General features: G+C 45.3%; 1 protein-coding gene across 2 annotated transcripts in view; it reads left to right on the forward strand.

The window, feature by feature from the left end:
- The window catches only part of nav3 (neuron navigator 3), a 473,245-nt gene that overhangs the window by 337,642 nt on the left and 113,090 nt on the right, over window positions 1–22,513 (forward strand). The gene's annotated exons all lie outside the window — the stretch shown is intronic.

Below are 22,513 nucleotides of genomic sequence, written 5' to 3' on the forward strand. Positions count from 1 at the left end.
CCTCTGTGTGGTTTTGTCCCTCTGGCAGAAGAGGGTGTTTGTTATAACGAGGCCATGCTGAGTACAGTTTGTCAGCAGGAGGACCACCATTTGCATTAACATTTCCCACCCCATTTTACCCAATCCTTCTGCTCCTGACATCGGAGCCACAGCCAACCCTGGAATTAAAGTCCCCAGAAGGATGATCTTTTCCTCTTTTGGGATGGCAGTGAGAATTTCCTCTAGGTCAGAATAGAACTTTTCCTTAACATCTACATCGGAGTCAAGGGTTGGAGCATAAACACTGATGACGATGGCATATTGGTTATGACTGAGCTGTAGCTGAAGTGTCATGAGTCTTTCGTTTATACAATTGGAGAATTCTGGCAGTGCAACCAAGGTCCTATTCCAGGCAAAACTAACTCCGTGGACATGAGCCAGCCTTTCCTATCCAGTAGAAGGTGTATACCCCTGCTTGTTCCTTTAGCTGCCCCTCTCCACCAAGGTGAGTCTCACTGAGGGTGATGATGTCAATATGGAGTCTTGATAGCTCACGTGATACAGCCGCAGTTCTTCTTTCCGGACAGTCACTCGCGAGATTATCCACGAGTGTTCAAACATTCCGCATTGCAAAACCCTATTGTTTACTTTCTTTGACCATGAAGATTGTGATCCCACAGGGTGTGGTTCCCCAGCCAGGAGAAAGTGGAACAACCTATTTTTAGAGCATTTTTCTAACCCCCTCCCCATTTGGTGTGAGCAGCGGGTATCCTGAAGAGGACTGCTCAGTCACAGATGCTGCTGCCCAAAGACACCTCTGTTCTAACATTAGTGTCCAGTAACCTTCATGCATCTATCTCTTGTGTGCAGGTTCTTGACTAGAGACCCCCAGGTTCACAGCCCCGTCCCCGTTACCAATGGACCCTGGTAGAAGCTTGTGCGTGACTCTGTTTAACAGGGGGACCTCAGGGCGCCATCATTGTCCGCACCATCTTGATGAGTTGGTGGTCAGATTGCAGCTATGTGTTGAATCACAATGACCGGGAGCACCTCGCCATTGCAGCCTTGTTCCACCTTCACAGCCAGTGAGATGCACAGTTGTCTTTCACCTGTACAATCGTTGAGGACTTTTTGGGCCGCATTTTGGAGGACAGCCCCTGACCTTGTTAACAGGAGCAAGGAGCTCCCGAGCGCATCTTTCAAGGGATTGTCGGTGCGCATAAGTCTCTCCACCATACCAACGTAGTGATCCACAGAGAAAATATAACAGTGAAGACTTCATCCCTGACATAAAACATCGACCTTTCAGTTACTCGCAGAATACCCTAATCAATTCTGCCACAGAGATTAGCTTAAAAGCTTGTCATCCTTTTGATATGTGACACCTGTAACATGAAGTATTGAAGGGTTTATTTATATCACAACAACAACTTTCTTTCATGCAAGTTTTTTAAAAGGAGTTTCATAGAATTGTGGCAACTGGGAAAGTTCACCAAAGATGCTGAGGAGATGTTATTTTTTAAAGTAGATCTTGATAGTAGGGGAGATGTGGTAAGATAAAGGGTTAAGAGGAGGATTTCCAGTGTATGATAACTGAAGGCTCTGCTATTGATGCTGGAGTTGAGCAAGGGGAAGTAAGACTTGCAGTGTGTGTGTGTGTGTGTGTGTGTTTCAGAGCACGTGTGTTTCAGAGCATGTATGTGTGTGTGTGTGTTTCAGAGCACGTGTGTTTCAGAGCATGTATGTGTGTGTGTGTGTTTGAGAGTGTGTGTGTGCGTGTGTGTGTGTGTGTGTGCGTGTGTGTGTGTGCGTGTGTGCGCGCGTGTGTGTGTGTGTATGTGTGCGTGTGTGTGCGCGTGCGCGTGTGTGTGCGTGTGTGCGTGTGTGTGTGTGTGCGCGTGCGTGTGTGTGTGTGCGTGTGCGTGTGTGTGTGTGCGTGTGCGTGTGTGTGCGTGTGTGTGTGCGCGTGCGCGTGCGTGTGTGTGCGTGTGTGTGTGTGTGCATGTGTGTGTGCGTGCGTGTGTGTGTGTGCGTGTGTGTGTGTGCATGTGTGTGTGCGTGCGTGTGTGTATTCTGTGCTGAAGGCTCTGGGTTGGGTCTTCACCCTCCAGCTTTCTAGGTCAGAGTGTGCTATCCACTGATCAACAGCTGACTCTATGGGTGTTGCCCCTTATTTCCTGCAGCCTCGAGTTTCTAACCCTTGCATGTGTGTGCCTTAAGAGCAAGCAAGGCAGATTTGTTCATGGAACTGCAGTGTATTTTGTTTCTCACATGCACCATTCGTGCGAGGCACCCCATTAACAAGTGTCATATCTGTACACTAATAGTGTAAAAGAAACAAAAAAAAGCCAATGAAACTCATGCAGCCAGATCTCCTGGGGAGCAAATGCTCCACTTGAAAATTCACCCAACTCGATGCTGCTTCACATTCCTTCAGGGTCCTTCTGACCCCCACTTTCCCAGAAATGCTCAGCGCGGCGTCCCTCCAAGAACACCATTAAGGTGGAGCAGAGTCGGGAAAGACACTAACTACCACTTGGCGAGTTTAAACATCCAGTGTGAATGTTAGTGAATGGTTGGATGAGTGGGTAGGTAGGTAGGTAGGTAGGTAGGTAGGTGGTAGATAGATAGGGGTTAGACGGGTAAGTGGGTAGGTGGGTGAGGTGGGAATGGGGTGAGGCGGGTAGATGGGTAAGGGGTTAGGTGGGTGAGGTGGGTAGGTGGGTAAGGGGGTAAGCGAGTAAGTGGATAGGATGTGTAGAAGAATCGGTAGGTGGGTTGGGGGTAGTCAGGTCAGATCAGGAGGGGTAGTTGAGTGGGGGATTAGTCAGTCTGGTGGGGGGTTAGTTGCGTCAGGTCAGGGAGCACCTGGGTGGTTGGGTGGGGTAGTTGAGTTGGGTTGGGGTGGTTGTTGGTGGGTCAGGGAGTAATCTGGGGGTTGTTGGGGGTGTCGGGGCTAGCCTGGGAGTCAATGTGAGTGATTGGGGGGTGGTCAGTGGTATAGTTATCCAGGAGTTAGAGTAGGATTTTCCTGTCTAACACTTCCTGGGTAACTATCCAGGTAAACCCCATGGAGCTGCCTGAAGTCTCTGAGACTAACTCAGAGTTGGAGACATTTGCAGTGGGTCTTGGGGAGCAGGGGAATTGCCCATCGGGATTTGAAACTCCCGGCGCAGTTCCCACGTGGGTCTGCCCCTCAGGGCGTCCGCAGGGTCCCAACCTGCACCTGCGGCTGCCCGTCCGGTCTCGGACCACCCGGAGAGCAGAGACTCGGCCCAACGCGTTAAAGGTCAGGTTCGGGCTAGAATCAGCTTTCAGCGCTGCTCACCTGAGTCCTCATCATTTTCAATGTGATGGTGAGGGTGATAAAAACGTGCTCACAAGGTGCCTGGTGTAATAGGAAAAGAATCTGTGTGCAGATTTTATCAAAGCTGAAAATTATCTGAAGATTACGGAGGAGGTGGGAATTGTGGTGAACGGGGGTGGGGTGGGGGTTGGGGTGGGGGTGGGGTGGTGGTTGGGGTGAACGGGTGTGGGGTGGGGGTTGGGGTGGGGGGGTCGCTGGGTGGGCAGATGTTTTAAAATGGTGTGGCTTCTGTCATCTTGTGTCAATGAGAAAAGAAGGATGAGGAAGGTTCGGGGAAGTGGTGACTGGTGTGTTTGGTGATATTTTAATTGTGAGGGGGTTTCTCTGATCAAGGCACTCAGCTGCTAGCACATCCTGTTTGATTGGTTTCTTCGTCAGGCTCCTGGTCCCCAGCCGAGAGACTTCGCAGGCACTGAATGGAGATGAGACATCGTTCTCTCTCTCTCTCTCTCCTCCTCCTATCCAGCATCTTTGTGGGGATTTTTTTTTGTTTGTTCCAGTCAGACCGCATGGGTTTATTTCTAATTAATTTTCCTCCAGGTTGGAGGATGAGCTTAATGACAGACGCAGCTTTTATCTAAGGAGCAAGGATAACTTTTCTTTCTCCCTGAGACTGATCAGTTTTCACGTTTGGAAAATGGGGGAGGAAGCGGGCGTGATGGGTAAGTTCCCATTTGCGGAATCGTAAGCAAAATGGTTTTTGTTTAGAGGCTCATGAATATGCATGCAGATAATTTATTCGATTTAGTTGCTAATGAGCCGAATTTCCTTTCACAATGTGCCAGTTCTGAGGGCTGTTGTGGATTTTTTCTGTGTCGAAATGCTTTGACATGTTTGGACCTTGACGGGCGACCCTCTTATTTTAACATTGCTTTGTGGGAAAAGTGTTTAAACATCAACTCTGAAACACTGCCAATCGCATCTCTCTTTAGTCAGTGCTAACCGCTGGATTTGAATAGATGAGTTATCATGGACACGTTCCCCGGTCTTCATGTTTTCCACTTTTATTATAATTTAAATTCAGAATGCGATCCTGATATCAATCAGTTATGTGAACTGTTAGTTGTATTTCATACTTGAATCTGTCACTGCTTATTCATTAAGACATGAGGGGCTTGGTTTGGTCGTGCAGTAATTGTCCTTCTATCACTTTTTAACTTCTTTTGATGAAAAGTAAATAGCATTTTGATCTTGCTCTCAATTTACCACATCACATAATGTAAGATCAGCACTGAGGTATCTTATTGAAGGAGTCTGTAAACCTCATTCTGGTTCTCACTAACAAATGGCCAAACATCACGGTAGGGGGAGTGATGGGAATCTGCTATTTTAACTCATTTTGTGCACTCACTTTGTTTAATGGTTTTATTGTGCAAACGCTGATCCTTTAACTCGTGTGGTGTGGGAAGGGGTAAACCATCATACCTGAGCAACATGAGGTAGTTACCAGTTATTGCAATCGGGAATTCAGGAGAATTTCTCTTTATGCAGAGAACGGTGAGAATGTGGAACTCGCTACCTTGGGGAGTGGTTGAGGTGAATAGCTTAGAGGCACTTAAAGAGGAATCCAAATAAACACATGAGGGAGGGAGAAAGGAATAGAAGGATATGTTAATGGAAAGAGATGAGGTCGGGTGGGAGGAGCGTCGTGTGGAGCACAAACACCAACATGGAGAATTGGGCCGAATGGCCTGTTTCTATACTGGAATCACTACGCAGTTCTACGTATCGTTCCGCTGACGCACAAGGAAATTGCTCAGTTTGTGATCACATCCGTTATTTGAAATCCAGTCCAGTGGAAAAGAGATTAGCTAATGGTGCATCAGTTTAACCTGTTTAATGATTTCAATAAACCTCCCTCACTAATAAGGACACCACCCAGGTGCAGCAAGGAGAATTTTACAGGAATGCTTCTTGAATAATTGTAATTGATGACAGTCAGTGTGGAAATTCAAGAGGACGTAGACAAGTTGTGGGCAGGTAGGTGACAGATGAAGTTCAGTGAAGAGAAGTGTGAGGTGATGCATTTTGGTAGGAAGAACATGGAGAGACAATAGAAAGTAAGGGGTACAACTCGAAAGGATGTGCAGGAGCAGAGGAGCCTGGGTGTATATGTGTATATATCATTAAAGGCGGCAGGACAGGTGGAGAGAGCAGTTAATAAAGCATATAGTATCCTGGGCTTTATTAATAGGGGCATAGAGTACAAGAGCAAGGAGGTTATATTGAACTTGTATAAGACACTAGTTAGACTTCAACTGGAGTATTGTGTACAGTTCTGAGCGCCGCAGTATGAGAAGGATATGAACACATTGGAGAGAGTGCAGAAGAAGTTTATGAGAATGGTTCCAGGGATGAGAAACTTCAGCTATGAGGATAGATTGGAGAGGTTGGGATTGTTCTCCTTGGAGAGGAGAAGGCTAAGAGGAGATTTGATAGAGATGTTCAAAATCATGAGGGGGCTGGGCAGAGTAGAGAGGGAGAAGCTGTTCCTGCTTGCAAAAGGTTCGAGAACGGGAGGGCACAGATTTAAAGGGATTTGCAAAGAAGCAAATGTGACATGAGAAAAAACATTTTCACACAGCGAGTGGTTCGGGTCTGGAATGCACGGCCTGGGAGTGTGGTGGAGGCAGGTTCAATCGAGGAATTCAAGAGGGCATTAGATGATTATTTGAATAGAAACAATGTGCAGGGTAAGGGGTAAAGGCAGGAAAAATGGCACTAAGTCATAATGATCATTTGGAGAGCCGGTACAGGCATGATGGGCCAAATGGCCTCCTCTGCACCTTAACAGTTCTGAGATTCTGTGATTCATTGTGACCTGGAATGCGCTGCCTGAAAGAGTTATGGAAGCAGATTCAAAGGAAATTGGATAAATACTTGAAAGGAAGAAATTTGCAGGAATATAGGAAAGAGCAGGAGGGAATGGGACTAATTGGATAGATCTTTCAAAGAGTCAGTACAGACTCAATGGGCTGAATAGCCTCCTTCTGTGCTGTAAGATTCTATGATATATTTTTCTAATAATATTTCCGTTCCACTTGTAGCTGTATATTTTGATGTTTAAAGGAATATTGCCAAATAGCTTGATACAAATAAAAAGACATTTGTGTAAATTGAATGGATCGATCAAACAAAGCCCGTGGATTTTGGCTGTGTTTAGTTCCTGCTCAGTGTTACAAATGTGGACAAATGGAGTTACATTTCCTTAGATAGTCATAGTTCAAGGTGCCACGAGGATCTTAGTGTTTTTTATTTAATAGCCCACTTTGTGCATTACTTCCTCTTGTAAAACAGTTGCTTTTTTTCTTAAGAACCAGTCATTTTTTTTAATACAGACACCAAGCCCATTGTTCTGTTGCCCTTTCTCTTGGTGTTGGTGCAAGGCTGTTGGCCTGTTTCAGCCAGTGGTGTTAGCGTGATGTTTGCTCCGAATTACCTTTCATATTTAAAAACGTTATTGTTTGTTTTGTAAAGAACTGATGCCTTAATTGGCCCGTCGGCGTAAACTCGCGGCTCAGCGCCGATCGCGGGTGGCAGTCGGCTTCCTGACCACCCCCAGCCAAGCCCGCCTGACAAGGGCTAAATTCTGCCCTTTGAGTCTGGCTTTAAAACATAAAATCAGTTTGAACTTTAGAAAATGACCTGCAGCACTGGGCGTGACACTAGCAAAATTCCTCTTCCAGAGTTGATGAAGAGTCATCAACCTTAAATGCTAACCAGATTTCTCTCTCCACAGATGCTGCCAGATTGCTGAGTATTTCCAGCATTTTCAGTTTTTAGTTTAAGCTAAGTGTTCACTCGGTCTGTCTGTGTCTAATTGCCACAGATGGGGAGGTCCTGAGGTCAATCAGAAGCTGATTGCTGTTGGCCAAAAGAAATTTGGCTCCAGCTTGGTTAACGATAGTGAAATCCTGACCCATCTACTGGGAGGTTGTTAAGACCAGGGGAAAAAAAAACCAGCAGGAAATGGCCAGCTTTCTTTTTCATGTCACCTCTGGCTGACCAGTTCTTTTTGTTGCTGCTAGGGAATTGATCTGTTGCTGTTTTGTGGATATGTACTTTGAGCAAATCAGGAAAATGTGCATTTTTCCATATAGTGTGACTACAGTGAAGTAGTCACACCCTGCTGTGAACTCTTTGCTACAGTGTTATTGATGGAGGAGTACTTGTAATGTAACATAGCAGTGCGTAGCGCAACTGTGGTGAAACATAGCATAACTGTGACATTGTACAGGGGCATGGAATACAAGAGAAAACAAGTAATGATGTGCTTGCACAAGCTACAGCCCTCCTCAACAGGACATTAGAGCCATCAACAACAGGCAGGATGATGCCAGCGATGGGAAACCATAGTTAGCAGGAGGGTAGATTTGGAAAACTGGGGGCTGTTTTGACCGATGCAAAGAAGGCTAAGAGAAGATTTAGTTGGTGTTTTAAATGAGAGAATAAGCAAAGCCCATTTCCTCGGGTTGGGGAGCGGGTGACAAGGTGGTAATTAATTCTGAATTGTCTCAAAGAGAGCGATTGGAGAAATTTCTTCACACGCAGGGTTGGTGGACCACAGAATGCTTTGCAACAGGCAGTGGCTGAGGTCCTGACCATTGCACCTTTTAAGGCAAAATTGCATAAATATTTGAAGGAAAGGAAAATGTAGGGCTGTGGAGAGGCTGAGGCAGTGGCAATCATTTTGGAGACAAAGGGCCAAATTGCCTCTTTCAAAGTTGCACGGTTTTATGGTTATTTGGCTCAATATGACAAAGGACCTCTCTTAAGTTTAGGATGTTGAGAATCGTTGGTGGTGTTAGCAGAATTTCAGTGAAGCGTGTTGGCAAGTTCTTACCATGTTCATGTGAAGGAGTTAAATTGTGCTCTCTGAGCAAAGCTTGGGTTTGATGGGAAAAGAACTTCTTTCACCGCCCTCTGTAGGGGCTGGGAGGTGTTTAGTGAGAAGATTTCACACGCCCACAGCAAATGTCAGCATCGGATGACCGAAGGAGTAGTCTTCCTCACGTGTTACATGACCTTTCCATTAACACCACTCTACCAAAGGAAATGCCGCACAAAAGTAAATGTCTGTACCCTTCTCAAGACTAGACCCCTGATTCGCAGGGTTCCCGATTTCTTGCCCATTAAAATGAGCCACTAGAAAATTGCCAGTCAGTGGTGACTGGGCCATTCCAAACTCAATGCCCCGTTTCCAGTTCACCCTCCCACCAAAAGGGGGCTTTGTAACAATGCATTCTGGGAACAGGAAGAGGCCATTTAACCCCTCGAGCCTGTTCCACCATTCAATCAGACCATGGCCAATCTGTATTTCAATTTCACTGTCTCCACAATGCCTTGGTACAGTAACCCTTAACAACGATACCCAACCAAAAAATCTACCAAGCTCAGGTTTTGAAATTTACAATTGACCCTCCTCCACAACATCAGCAGCTTTTTTGGGGAGAAAGAGTTGCAGATTTCCACTTCCCTTTCTGTGTGACATCACCCCTGAGGATTGGGGCCTAATTTTAAGGTTATACCCCCTCGTTCTTGAGCACCCCCTTCTCTATGCCTTTGAGTTTCTCCCTATCAATTGTGGCAACTTCTTTAATCATTTTAACCCTCAGTTAGATCACCCCTACATCTGCTACATTTGAGGGAATACCAGCCTAGACTATGCCGACTGTCCTCATGTTTTAAATCTTTCAGCAAGAACCTGCTCCTTAGGGCAGGAAAGAAAATCACATAATGTAAATAGACATAGCCAAGCAAATGAGTAATCTTCCCAGCATCTTCATTTTGCTTGGATGCTTGGGAAGGTGCCCCCGTGTTATGTAACAATGGGCATGTTAAACACCTGCACACTTCTCAGCACATGGCTGTTCTCAGCTGTAAGGCTGATACCCTTCCTTCCCCAGGTATTATATCCCCAGCACCCACATGCTGTCATCCTGACCTTGCTCACAGTACCTGCTTCAGAAATAAGAGTGAAGCCTGATTTTTTAATCGACACAATCATTGTTCCACCTAAAACTAACAAGCAATCTGGGTGCTTAAAAAATATAGACGGTGCACTGTCCCTTAATATAAGCAATGCCAGTGAACAACCTGCCTTGATGCAAACAATTGCATTGACAGCAATAATCCAGTAATGGTGTACATGCTGCTTCTTCCTTGTGATTGCTCTTTCACACAGCTGCCAACAGCACCTTTGTGTTAGTTTCTGAAAACATAGCAACACATTCATACACAGATGAGGCAGCAATGGTGAATGAACACTATTCAGATGATGCCCATCATTTTTCGACTGGAAAGGCGTTGCGTACTCTTGCAGCATTGTGATCTTGAAGGGGAACATTGTATAATAAAACAAACAATGGCAGGGTTCCTGGGACTCAGATCCAGCCAACAGACCACACTGTGGATGAGGAGGCACAGTGAGTGATCTTTGACAACCTCTTGAGTTGAGATAGTGCATCAGGTAATGCAGTGCCTCAGTGACAGAGCATTAAAGAGGAAAAGTGACATCAAGCTTCTATTAAAGAGAGGATTCCATATTTGTTATAACATGTTCCAGGTTTATACCTTTGCAAAGATGAGTCTTTGGTGATAGCAGGAGGCAGTGAATCAGCAACCTGTCTTACAGAACCAATGGGAAAAAGCTCGTAGAAAACAGGCAGTCAGTTCTTCATGATTGTTCTGCGGGAGAACAATGCCTGAGATTAATTTCAGTCCAGTATAAATTTCACCACATTTCTACTTCCCTTTAGTTCTGAAGAAGTCACACGGACTCGAAACGTTAACTCTGCCTTTCTCTCCACAGATGCTGTCAGACCTGCTGAGTTTTTACAGCATTTTGTGTTTTTATTTATTATTAATTTAAGCCCCCCGCCCCTCCCACCCCCATGTTCCCTTTGTAGCTTTTACAATACATCCATTTGTCAGGTATTTTTGATAAATATATTCTCCAACATCATTCTGTATTTTTAAAACTCTTAAAACCCAAAAGCGAACAGCTAAACTATCTTGCACACTGAGGGGGGGACTGTGCCATGAGATGCTCAAAGTGAGGTTTTGTTTTTGATTCATTCATGGGATGTGGGTATTGCCGGCTGGGCCAGTGTTTGTCACCCATCCCTAACTGTCCCGCTGGGAGATTTCAGGACTGACCCCAGAATTGGCTGGTCTTAGCCAGGATGGATGGGGTGGGAATGGGTGTTGGGGAAACCGTGCCAAATTGATTATGATGCCTCGGACTGTTCCTGCTCAATCCAGTGACTCCCTCCCAAACCCCCTCTGCACATACTCCGTACTAATGTACCTGCGTTGAATATGAGTGAAGATATGATTAATCTCAGCAGTGATGATCCCTGTGGTGGAATAGCCCTTGCTCACACTCCGTTGAGGTAATGGAAGGCTGCTCTACCTGTCGAATACCTAGCATGAGTCGTTGGTTTTAAAACTTGCAGTACTGAAGAGGTGCTGCACTGCCAGAGATGCTTTCTCTTGGATGAGACGTTAAACCAAGTCAGTTCCCTCAGGCAGATGCAGCACCTATTTTGAAGAAGAACAGGAGAGTTCTCCCCTCTGTACTGGCCATTTATCCCTCAATCTACATCTCAGAAACAAATGACCTGGTCATTGTGTGTGTCAGTCGTGACTCACTCTTGCCTCAAATTACAAGGTTCTGGATTCAAGTCCTGATCCAGATCTTTTCCACAAAAATCAGAAAAGCCGACATTGCAGTGCTGCACTGTCAGAGGTGCTGTATTTCAGATGAAACATTAAATTGAAGCCATGTCTGCCTGTGGAGAAGGTAAAAGCTCCTGTGGCTACTATTTGGAAGAAGGGTAGGGAATTTGCTCCTGGTGTCTTGGCCAATATTCAACCCTTGTTCAAAATTACAATGACAGTCTATCTGGACATTATAACTATCACAGTTACTGTTTTTGGGAGTTTACTGTGTGCACCTTAGTTGCTGCGTTTTCTACATTACAGCAGCGACTACACATCAACAATAATTCAATGGCTGTGAAATGCTTTGAATTGTCCAGTAATCATGAAAAGCACAATAGAAATGCAAGTCTTTCTTTATCACATTGCTGTTAGTGGGATCTTACTGTGTGCAAATTGCCTGCTCTGTTCTCTATACCACCCTTCAAAAAAGCATTTCATTGGCTGTAAAGGATTTTGGCATGTCCTGAGGTCATCAAAAGGCACTATATAAATGCAAGTTCTTTCTGGAAGAAGATGTAACAAGGACAAAACCCCAGGGCCTTAACTTCGAAGTGGTGTGAATTATGGACTGTGCTACCCCAGCTTTGTGAATCACCTCACTGGACCTTTATCGGGGGTAGGGTGGGGTGAGGCTACATAGTTTGTAACCTTCGAGGGTGAGGCAGCTCTCACATCCCTTCACCAAACCTTCATTTTACTGAAGGATATTGGATTTGTTGACTGACAATCCTGCTTGTACAATAAGATGTTACCTGTTTCTTCTATTTCATCTTTGAGACGGCAGCTAAATGGCAGGGCTGCGGCAGTGGGGTTTAACGTGTCAATTGAAATTTGGACAACAGCAGACATGTGCATGCTTTCTGAAGCCTGTCCAACAGTGATGACAGGATTGCCATGCTTCACAGATGATTACCTTGAAGAATACACTCTCAGCATTAGCAAGTGGTTTGAGACTCTGTGCATTGAAATAATTAATGTCCTTTCTATTTTAATTCTGCGGATAGAATTTCATCCTCACCACCCAGGCAGTCATCTGGTTCCTTCTTTCTTCCAATCTATCCATTGATCCGTCCGTCCATCCATCCATGCACCCATCCCTCTTGATTTCTCTATTTCTATCTTTCTCTCCATTGTCCTATTTCAATCTGTCAGACCATGTTAACAATACAAAACTCAAAAGTAGAAAGAGCAAGAGAGAGAGAGAGAAAGAGAGCAAGTCAGCGTTGGAAATTTACAGAGGATTGCAGATTGCCTTTTAATTGGTTTCAGCATCTTACAACATCTTTAATCGCTGAAATTCTCCTATTAAATGCAGCAGCTTTAAAGATGCAGGTCAGGCTAGTGATCAATTGCATGACCACGCCAGGGACAGAATGGTCCTAGATTTGCATTAAGTGCAATAGCGGGCGGGTAAAACGACATTTTAACCACAGGCCACAATGGCGGCTTCTCATGTTGTAGCGTCCAGGTCCTTATCTAGGGCAAATAAGACCAGTGAGAAGAATGAGTGGCTCAAAGACTGGTGAGGGAGAAGTGGGTTCCGGTTTGTGGGGCACTGGCACTAGTACTGGGGAAAGTGGGGACTGTACCATTGGGATGGTCTACACCTGAACCGTGTTCGGACGAGTGTCCTCACAAATCGCGTAACTGGGAAGTAGAGAGGGCTTTAAGCTAAACAAGAGGGTGAGGGATCAAGCTTGGGTAGAGGTAGCAACTCAAGGTGTAGAGTCAAGACAGGAGAGCAAAATAGTAATATGAGAAATGAAGGTCAGAGAATGGCAGGAAGAGAAAAAAAGAGAGAAAAAATCTAAGAATACATCAAGAGTCAAGACTAGATGTTACAAAGGTAACAAAAAGACAAAACTAAAGGCTCTCTGTCTTAATGCACATGGTATTCATAACAAAGTAAATGAATTGATGGCCCGCAATGAAGTAAATAAATATGATCTGATAGGAATTACAGAGACATGACTGCAGGATGACAAGGATTGGGCCCTTAAAATTGAGGGGTACATGACATTCAAGAAGAATAGGAAGCTAGGTAAAGGTGGAGGGGTAGCACTGTTAATCAAAGAGGGCATTGCTGCAATAGTTAGGGATGACCTTGGTTCAGGAGATCAGGATGTAGAATCGGTTTGGGTGGAGGTGAGGAATAGTAGGGCAAAAAAGTCACTAGTGGGAGTGGTCTACAGGCCCCCAAACAGTAGCCACAGTGTGGAACAAAGTATTCAAGAGGAAATATTGTGTGCTTGTGATAAAGGGACGGCAATAATCATGGGTGATTTAATCTACACATAACCTGGAAAAATCAGCTTGGCAGTAATAGCCTGGATGAGAAGTTCTTAGAATTCTTTTCGAGATAGTTTCTTAGAGCAGCATGTTATGGAACCAACCAGAGAGCAGGTTACAAAAACAAAAATTGCTGGAAAATCTCAGCAAGTCTGACAGCATCTGTGGAGAGGAATGCAGAGTTAACGTTTCGAGTCCGTATGACTCTTCATCAGAAGATGCTGGATTTCCAGCATCCGCAGTATTTTGCTTTTATCAGAGCGCAGGTTATATTAGACTTGGTATTGTGTAACATGACAGGATTAATTAATGACCTCAGAGTAAAGGCACCCCTAGGTGCAGCAACCACAATATGATTGAAGTTTACATCCAGTTTGAAAGGGAGAATAATGGATCTAAGACTAGTACCTTAAACTTAAATAAGGGCGACTATGTGGGGATGAAAGCTGAGCTAGCTGAAGTGAACTGGGAAACTAGGCTAGAGGATAGATCAATACAGCAGCAGTGGCAGACATTTAAGAGGATATTTCAGGGTATTCAGAATAAGTACATTCCTATTATAAAGAAAAATTCTAAGGGGAGGACCCACCATCCATGGTTAACTAAAGAAGTTAAGAAAAGCATCGAGCTTAAGGAAAAAACATACAACTCTGCAAAGATGAGTGGCAGGACAGATGATTGGATAGAATATAAAGAATGGCAGAGAATGACTAAAAGGTTAATCAGGAGAAATAAATTAGAGTATGGGAGGAAGCTAGCCAGAAATGTAAAAATGGATAGCAAGAGTTTCTACAGGTATTTAAACAGGAAAAGAGTAAGTAAAGTGAGTGTTGGTCCTCTAGAGAGTGACAGTGGGGAGTTAATAGTCGATAATGAGGATATGGTGGAAGAAATGAACAACTAATTTGCTTCATTCTTCACTATAGAGGATACAAAAACATTCCAGTAATAAGCTGCAAATCAGGAGGTGAGCCGGGGAAAGGAACTTGGTGAAATTGAAATCACTAGGGAAATGGTACTGAGCAAATTGATGGAGCTGTGGCCGGCAAGTCTCCGGGTCCCGATGGACTTCATCCTAGGGTCTTAAAAGAGGTGACTAATGAGGTAGTCAATGCGCTGGTGTTAATTTTCCAAAATTCGCTAGATTCTGGAAAGTTTCCATCAGATTGGAAAGTAGCAAATATAACCCCTCTATTCAAGGAGGGAGGCAAGAAACAGGAAGCTATAGGCCAGTTATCTTGACGTCTGTCGTAGGGTTGTTATTAGAATCGATCATTAAGGAGGTTATAGCTGGGCACTTAGAAGAGTGCAATGCAATAGGGAAGAGTCAGCATGGTTTTGTGAAAGGAAATTCATGTTTAACCAATTTATTGGAGTTTTTCGAAGGAGTAACATGTGCCAAGTGGATGAAGGGGAGCCTGTAGATGTACTGTACTTGGATTTCCAGAAGGCATTTGATAAGGTGCCACATCAAATATTATTATGGAAAATAAAAGCACATGGTGTAGGGGGTAACATATTAACATGGATAGAAGATTGGCTGGCTGGCAGAAAACAGAGAGTATGCATAAAATGGGTCTTTTTCTGATTGGCAGGATGTGACGAGTGGAGTCCCACAGGGGTCTGTGCTGGGGCCTCAACTTTTTGCAATTTACATCAATGACTTAGATGAGGGGAGTGAAGACATGGGAGCTAAATTTGCAGATGACACAAAGATAGGGAGGAAAGTATGTTGTGAAGAGGACATAAGGAGGTGGCATATGGATATAGATAGATGGAGTGAGTGGGCAAAGATCTGACAAATGGAGTTTAATGTGGGAAAATGTGAAGTTGTTCACTTTGGCAGGAAGAACAAAAAAAGCAGAGTGTTACTTAAATGGAGAACGTTTGCGTAATTCTGAGGTGCAGAGAGATCTAGGTGTTCTAGTACCTGAGTCAGAAAATGTTAGTATACAGGCACAGCAAGTAATTAAGAAGGCAAATGGAATGTTATCCTTTACTACGAGAGGGGTTGAATATAAAAGTAAGGATGTTATGCTTCAGTTATACAGGGCATTGGTGAGACTGCATCTCGAATACTGTGTGCAGTTTTAGTCTCCTTATTTAAGGAAGGATGTAAATGCATTGGAGGCGGTTCAGAAGAGGTTTACTAGATTGATACCTGGAATGAGTGGGTTGTCTTATGAGGAAAGGTTGGACAGACTGGGCTTGTTTCCACTGGAGTTTAGAAGAGTGAGGGGTGATTTGATTGAAGTTTACAAGATCCTGAACGGTTTCAACAAGGTGGATGTGGAAAGGATGTTTCCTCTAGTGGGTGAGTCCAGAACTAGGGGGCACTGATTTAACATTAGGGGTCACCCTTTTAGGACAGAGATGAGGAGAATTTTTTCTCTCAGAGGGTTGTGTGACTTTGGAACTCTCTGCCTCAGAAGATGGTGGAGGTGGGGTCATTGAATAAGTTTAAGGCAGAGGTAGATAGATTCTTGTTAGGCAAGGGTATCAAAGGTTATTGGGGGTAGATGGGAATTTGGAAGTCGAAACACAAGAAAATCAGCCATGATCTTATTGAATGGCAGAGCAGGCTCGAGGGGCCGAATGGTCTACTCCTGTTCCTATTTCTTATGTTCCTATGCCCCAAACCCGTTGCATTAATTATGCATTCTTGGGAAACACGGCGTTTCTATGATGGGCGGGCTCTCAATCACCCTCCATGCCATCACTGCGCCAGATCATCACGCTGGGCACCACATTTAAAGTACAGCTACTCGCACACCTCTCAGTGCTTCCAGCCCATGGCTGCTCACAGAAGACATGGCCCCAAAAGGCAAGACAACTGCAGCCCCCAGGCTCAATGACACATCCCTCGAGCACCTTTTGGATGCATTGGAGGCTCACTGTGATGTCCTCTACCCCGCTCTGGCTGCAGGATGGACAGCAACATCAATAGTTCAGCTTGGGAGGCAGTGGCAGTGGTGGTCAGCGCCGAAGCCCGGCACAAGAGCACAGACATCCAGTGCCGCAAGACGATGAATGATCTCCTCTGTTCCGCCCCTTAATACATCCTGGAGAGTGGTGGCCACCACTTGGATGGCCAGAGTTTAGTGCACTGCCTGACTACCCAAAACCCCACCCACTCCGCCCCACTCCACCTGACCGATTGGCAGCAGCTTTGCCCATTGGGCTGCAGGCTGTGCTCTCAGCTCAGGCATAGGTATTCTCCTAACCCGCACTGCAAGGCTGCACTGTTAGCTTGAACCATGGGGAAGACTGGTCCAAACCGGGATGATGAGATTGCAATGGGGCTGTGAGCACTTCCAGCAGTGACTGCTCTATGACCAACTTTAGCAAGGAGATTGTACAAGGTGCCCCTTCATCCAACTGTTCTGCAGTTCACTAAAACACTCATTAGTTTGCAGTCTGTGCCCAAGGGCTGAAAAGCTCTGGAGCACTTGGTGGCAATTTCAGCCCTATGTGTTGCTCGAGTGGGCAGATAAGCTAGAGGCCCGACTCCAATCTTATCAACATGGCTGCACCTAAACTGTCTCAGCTGCAGAGGAATGGTCACTTTATACAAGGTTTCCCTAATGTATGATCACTTCCCTCCCCCCCACCAACCCCACATGTGCTTGTGCATTACCATCAACCACAGGGCAGCTCTTGCCCCCACCCTGAAATCACCTCAATCACAGGGCAGTCCTTTGCCCCCACACCTCCAACACAGGCAACCCGGGTGAGCGCTGTGCAACGTTATTGTGTACTTACCTCCGAGTTCCCCTCAAAGTGAAGCCTGCCAAATGTACGCCTTATATATGTTGTGGTGAAACACTTCGGCATGGGCGGACGATCCAGTGCAGGGGGTGGGAGAGATGATTCTGGCGCTGCCCTTATGTGGATATGCTGATGTATTACAATGAGGTTCCCAACGTCCGGTGGAGGGGAACGTAACCCGCCATCGATGGGCTGAGCGGACGATCGCAAACTGGTTTCACGACACCGTGAGACTGATTTTTGGCCTTCTCACCCTATTACCCGCTCCCGCTGCCAAGCACGCCCGATGTCCGTGGGCACAGACGATTCGGCCCCAGCTATATGCAATGCCAAAGGAGGTCCGCACAGCAATTTGTGAAAGTTTTAACATGGGCTGTCTTGCAGCTGCATTTACTTGCACTTTCCAAACTGTAGGTTTGTTTTTAATAAGCCACATATCGAGGGAAATAACCTGATGGGAGAAGGAGAGAATGATCTCTGTGCCATCCTCAAATATTATGCAAAGGATTTTCAGTGGATTCCACACACAGCTCATTACAGCCAGTCAGTCAGGTTAAAGAACAGGTCAGCTCTGGAGATAGTTTGACTCCTGCAAGGAAGTTGCTCTGTAAATAAAATAAAATGTTACATGCAAACTGATTCCAACAAATGGAGTCAGTCATTCCCGCTTCACTTATTGTGATGAAGCCATCTGTTCCTTTGAAACATTCCAGAATAACATAACCTTTAATAATAACAATGGTTTAGGGATTGGAGCACATAATCTAGGCTGATACGCCAGTGTCGTACTGAGGGAGTGCTCCACTGTCACAGGCGCTGTCTCTTGAATGAGAAGTTAAACTGAGGCCTCTCAGGTGAAGAACAGGATCCTACAGTCTGTATTTTGAGGAAGAGATGGGGGGGTTCTCCGTAGCGTCCTGGCCAATATTTATCCCTCAACCAACATCGCTAAAACAGATGATCTGATCATTGTCATATTGCTGTTTGTGTTTTGTGTCTGTGTGAAAACTGATTGCCACGTTTCCTAAATTACAGCAGTGACTACACTTCAACAAATGGCTGCAAAGCGCTTTGGGCTGTCCTGAGTTCCTGATAAGCACTATATAAATGCTAGTCTTTCTTTTTTGATATTAAAAGTTAAACTATTTAAAGATTGTGTTCTTAGAGCGGAATTATGCAAACAAATTGAGGAGAGATCCTAAGCAAACTGTGTCTCTAGCAGCTGCTGATCCATTGCAGTAGAATGCTGAAGTTATGGTTTAACTGACCCCAGATTCCTGTAGCTTTACACATGGCAAATGTAAGGCTCGATCACAAGATAATTATGGACCAGGAAGGCCATTCAGTCCATCATAATTCATCCACCTAGGAGCACCTTGGACTAGCCCCACTGCAGCATCTAAGTGCTGCTAAAACAGTTGCAGGCTTTTCACCTGCAACACTTCTTATGGTGCCTGTGCCATTTGTCCATTGCTCCTTGTGTGAAGAGGAGCTTCCTGATGTTAGTTTTGAGTTTGCTTTTTACTACTTTGAATCTGTGATCTCTCTAGTCCCAATCAATTTAAAGTAAACTTAGACTAGAACTAAGGTTTCTGTTTAAAAATAAGGGCTCGCTCATTTAAGACAGGGATGAGGAGACATTTTTTTTCTCTCAGTGGGTCCTGAGCCTTTGGAACTCTCTTCCTCAAAAGGCGGTGGGAGCAGAGTCTTTGAATATTTTTAAGGCGGAGCTAGAGAGATTCTTGATTAACAAGAGGATGAAAGGTTATTGGGGGTAGGGAGGAATGTGGGGTTGGGGTTAAAATCAGATCAGCCATGACCTTATTGAATGGCGGAGCAGGCTCGAGGGGCCGAGTGGCCTAATCCTGCTTCTAATTTGTAGGCACTTAGTGAGTTTGTGTCCGGTTGTAAAATCGTTCTCAGATACCTCCTTTCCACTTTGAAATGCCCAAGTTTCTCACGTCAGGGGGTCAGTTTTATGTTCTGTCTCTGCATGGACCCCAGCATATCTATCCCTAGTGCCTTAATGACTGGATGTAGCCACTAAGCTACAGTCTGACCAGAGCCCTGTACAGTTTGATCATGACCAAGACTCTCATCTGATGATGTGACGGCTTCAAGGCTCGAGCAGCCATGTCATATAACTGCAGCACTTTCCTATATTACAACCACAACGTAGTTTGCTTTAGTGTCTTTAACATAAGAAAATGTCCCAAGGTGCTTCACAGGTGCATTATAAAACATAATGGAGATTTTAGATTAGATGACCAAAGCTTGGTTAAAGGGGAGGCTTATGGAGTGCCTTAAAGGAAGAAAGCGAGGTGGAGCGGTTTAGAGGAAATATTCCAGAGCTTGGGGTCCAGGAAATTGAAGGTGTCTTCGCCAGTGGTTGGGTGGTTAAAATTAGGGATACTCAAGAGACCGGAATGAGAGGAGCACTGATATCTCGGAGGGTTGTGGGACTGGAAGAGGTTACAGAGGTAGGTGATGTTGCAGAAGTGGAAATAGGCAGCCTTAACGATGATGTGAGTATGAGATTCGAAGCTTCTCCTGTGATGAAATAGAACACCAACGTTGTGAATAGATTTGCTCACACTCAGACAGGGAGAGGGATGGAGTGAGTAGCTGGGGAACGGAGCTTGGAGTGGAAACTGGAAACCGTGGCATCATACGGACATACAAATTAGGAGCTGGAGTAGGCCACTCAGCCTTCAAGCCTGCTTTGTATTTAATAAGAACATGGCTAATTTAATTTTAACCTCAACTCCACATTCCTGCCAACCCCCAGTAACATTTCCCCTTGCTTATCAAGAATCGACCTACCTCTGCCTTAAAAAATATTCAAAGACTCTACTTCCAATGACTTTTGAGGAGGAGAGTTTCAAAGTCTCACGATCCCCTTAGAGGAAATATTTCTCCTCATCTCTGTCTTAAATGGGTGACCCCTTATTTTTAAACAGTTGACGCCTAGCTCTAGATTCTTCCACAAGAGGAAACATCCTCTTCATGTCCACCTTGTCAAGACCCCTCAGGACAAAGGGAGTGTTAATGGTAGTGTTTAAGACCATAAGACATAGGAGCAGAAATTAGGCCATTCGGCCCATCGAGTCTACTCTGCCATTCAATCATGGCTGATAAGTTTCTCAACCCCATTCTCCCGCCTTCTCCCCGTAACCTTTGATCCCCAGTCTTTAGTCTTTAGCACGACCATTAACACTCCCTTTATCTTGTGTCCATGACATCTTTGTCAATCTCTCCTGAGCTCCCACCTATCCATGACCTTCCATTTTGCTCCACTTGCTCCACCCCCTATTAAACAATATAAAATCCATCTCATTTCTACTTCGCTTTAGCTCTGAAGAGTTATATAGACTCAAAATGTTAACTCTGTTTCTCTCTCCACAGATGCTGCCAGACCTGCTGAGTTTTCCAGAATTTTCTGATTTTATTACAGTATTTCATCACTGTGGAGAGTATTCCATCACACTCCTGATTTGTGCCTTGTAGATGATGGACAGGCTTTGGGGAGTCAGGAGGTGGGTTACTCGCCACAGGATTCCTAGCCTCTGACCTGCTCTTGTAGCCACAGTATTTATCTGGCTAGTCCAGTTCAGTTTCTGGTCAATGGTAACCATCAGGATGTTGAGAGTGGGGGATTCAGCGATGGTAATGCCATTGAATGTCAAGGGGTGGTGGTTAGATTCTCTCTTGTTGGAGATGGTCATTCCCTGGCACTTGTGTGGTTCGAATGTTACTTGTCACTTATAAGCCCAAGCTAAATGCTGTCCAGGTCTTGCTGTATTTGGACATGGGCTGCTTCAGTATCTGAAGAGTTATGAATGGTGCTGAACATTGTGTAATCATCAGCAAACATTTCCACTTCTGCCCTTATGATGGAAGGAAGTCATTGATGAAGCAGCTGAAAATGGTTGGGCCTTGGACACTGCCCTGAGGAACTCCTGCAGTGATGTCCTGGGACTGAGATGACTGACGTCCAACAACTACAACCATCTTCCTTTGTGCTAGGTATGACTCCAACCAGTGGAGAGTTTTCCCCCTGATTCCCATTGACTCCAGTTTTGCTAGGGCTCCTTGATGCCACACTCAGTCAAATGCTGCCTTGGCGTCAAGGGCAGTCATTCTTACCTCATCTCTTATTTAGCTCTTTTGTCCATGTTTGGAGCAAGGCTCTAATGAGCTCACAGGATGAGTGGCCCTGGCGGAACCCAAACTGAGCATCATTGGGCAGGTTATTTCTGAGTAAGTGCTGCTTGATAGCCCTGTCAGTGACTCCTTCCATCACATTGCTGATCATCGAAAATAGACTAATGAGGCGGTCATTGGCCTGGTCGGATTTTTCCTGCATTTCGTGTACAACTTTCCATATAGCCGGGTAGATGCCAGTGTTGTAGCTGTACTGGAACAGCTTGGCTAGGGGCACGGCAAGTTCTGGAGCACAAGTCTTCAGTACTATTGCCGGAATATTGTCAGGGCCCATAGCCTTTGCGGTATCCAGTGCCTGCAGCCGTTTCTTGATATCACATGGCGTGAATCAAATTCACTGAAGACTGGCATCTGTGATGCTGGGGACCTCCAGAGGGGGCTGAGATGGATCATCCACTTGGCACTTCTGGCTGAAGATTGTAGGAAATGCTTCAGCCTTTTCTTTTGCCCTGATGTACTGGGCTCCCCCATCATTGAGGATGGGGATGGTTGTGGAGCCTCCTCCAGTGAGTTGTTTAATTGTCCACCACCATTCACGACTGGATGTGGCAGGACTGTAGAGCTTAGATCTGATCCGTTGGTTGTGGAATCGCTTATCTCTGTCTGCCGCTTGCTGCTTATGCTGTTTGGCTTGCAAATAGTCCCGTGTCATAGCTTCACCAGGCTGACACCTCATTTTTAGGTATGCCTGGTGCTGCTCTTGGCATGCCCTCCTGCACTCCTCACTGAACCAGGATTTATCCCCTGGCTTGATGGTAATGGTAGAGTGGGGAATATGCCGGGTCATGAGGTTACAGATTGTGGTTGAGTACAATTCTGCTGCTGCTGATGGCCCACAGTGCCTCATGGGTGCCCAGTCTTGAATTGCTAGATCTGTTCGAAATCTATCCCATTTAGCATGGTTATAGTGCCACACAACACGATGGAGGATATCCTCAATGTGAAGGCAGGACTTCGTTTCAACAACGACTGTGCGGTGATCACTCCTACCGATACTGTCATGGACAGATGCATCTGTAGCAGGCAGGTTGATGAGGATGAGGTCAAGTATGTTTTTCCCTCTTGTTGGTTCCCTCACCACCTTCCACAGACCCAGTCTAGCAGCTATGTCCTTTAGGACTTGGCCAGCTCGGTCACTAGTGCTGCTGCCAAGCTACTCTT

This window comes from Cetorhinus maximus, chromosome 22, assembly GCF_964194155.1.
Source record: "Cetorhinus maximus chromosome 22, sCetMax3.hap1.1, whole genome shotgun sequence".
NCBI classification, from domain to species: Eukaryota; Metazoa; Chordata; class Chondrichthyes; order Lamniformes; family Cetorhinidae; genus Cetorhinus; species Cetorhinus maximus.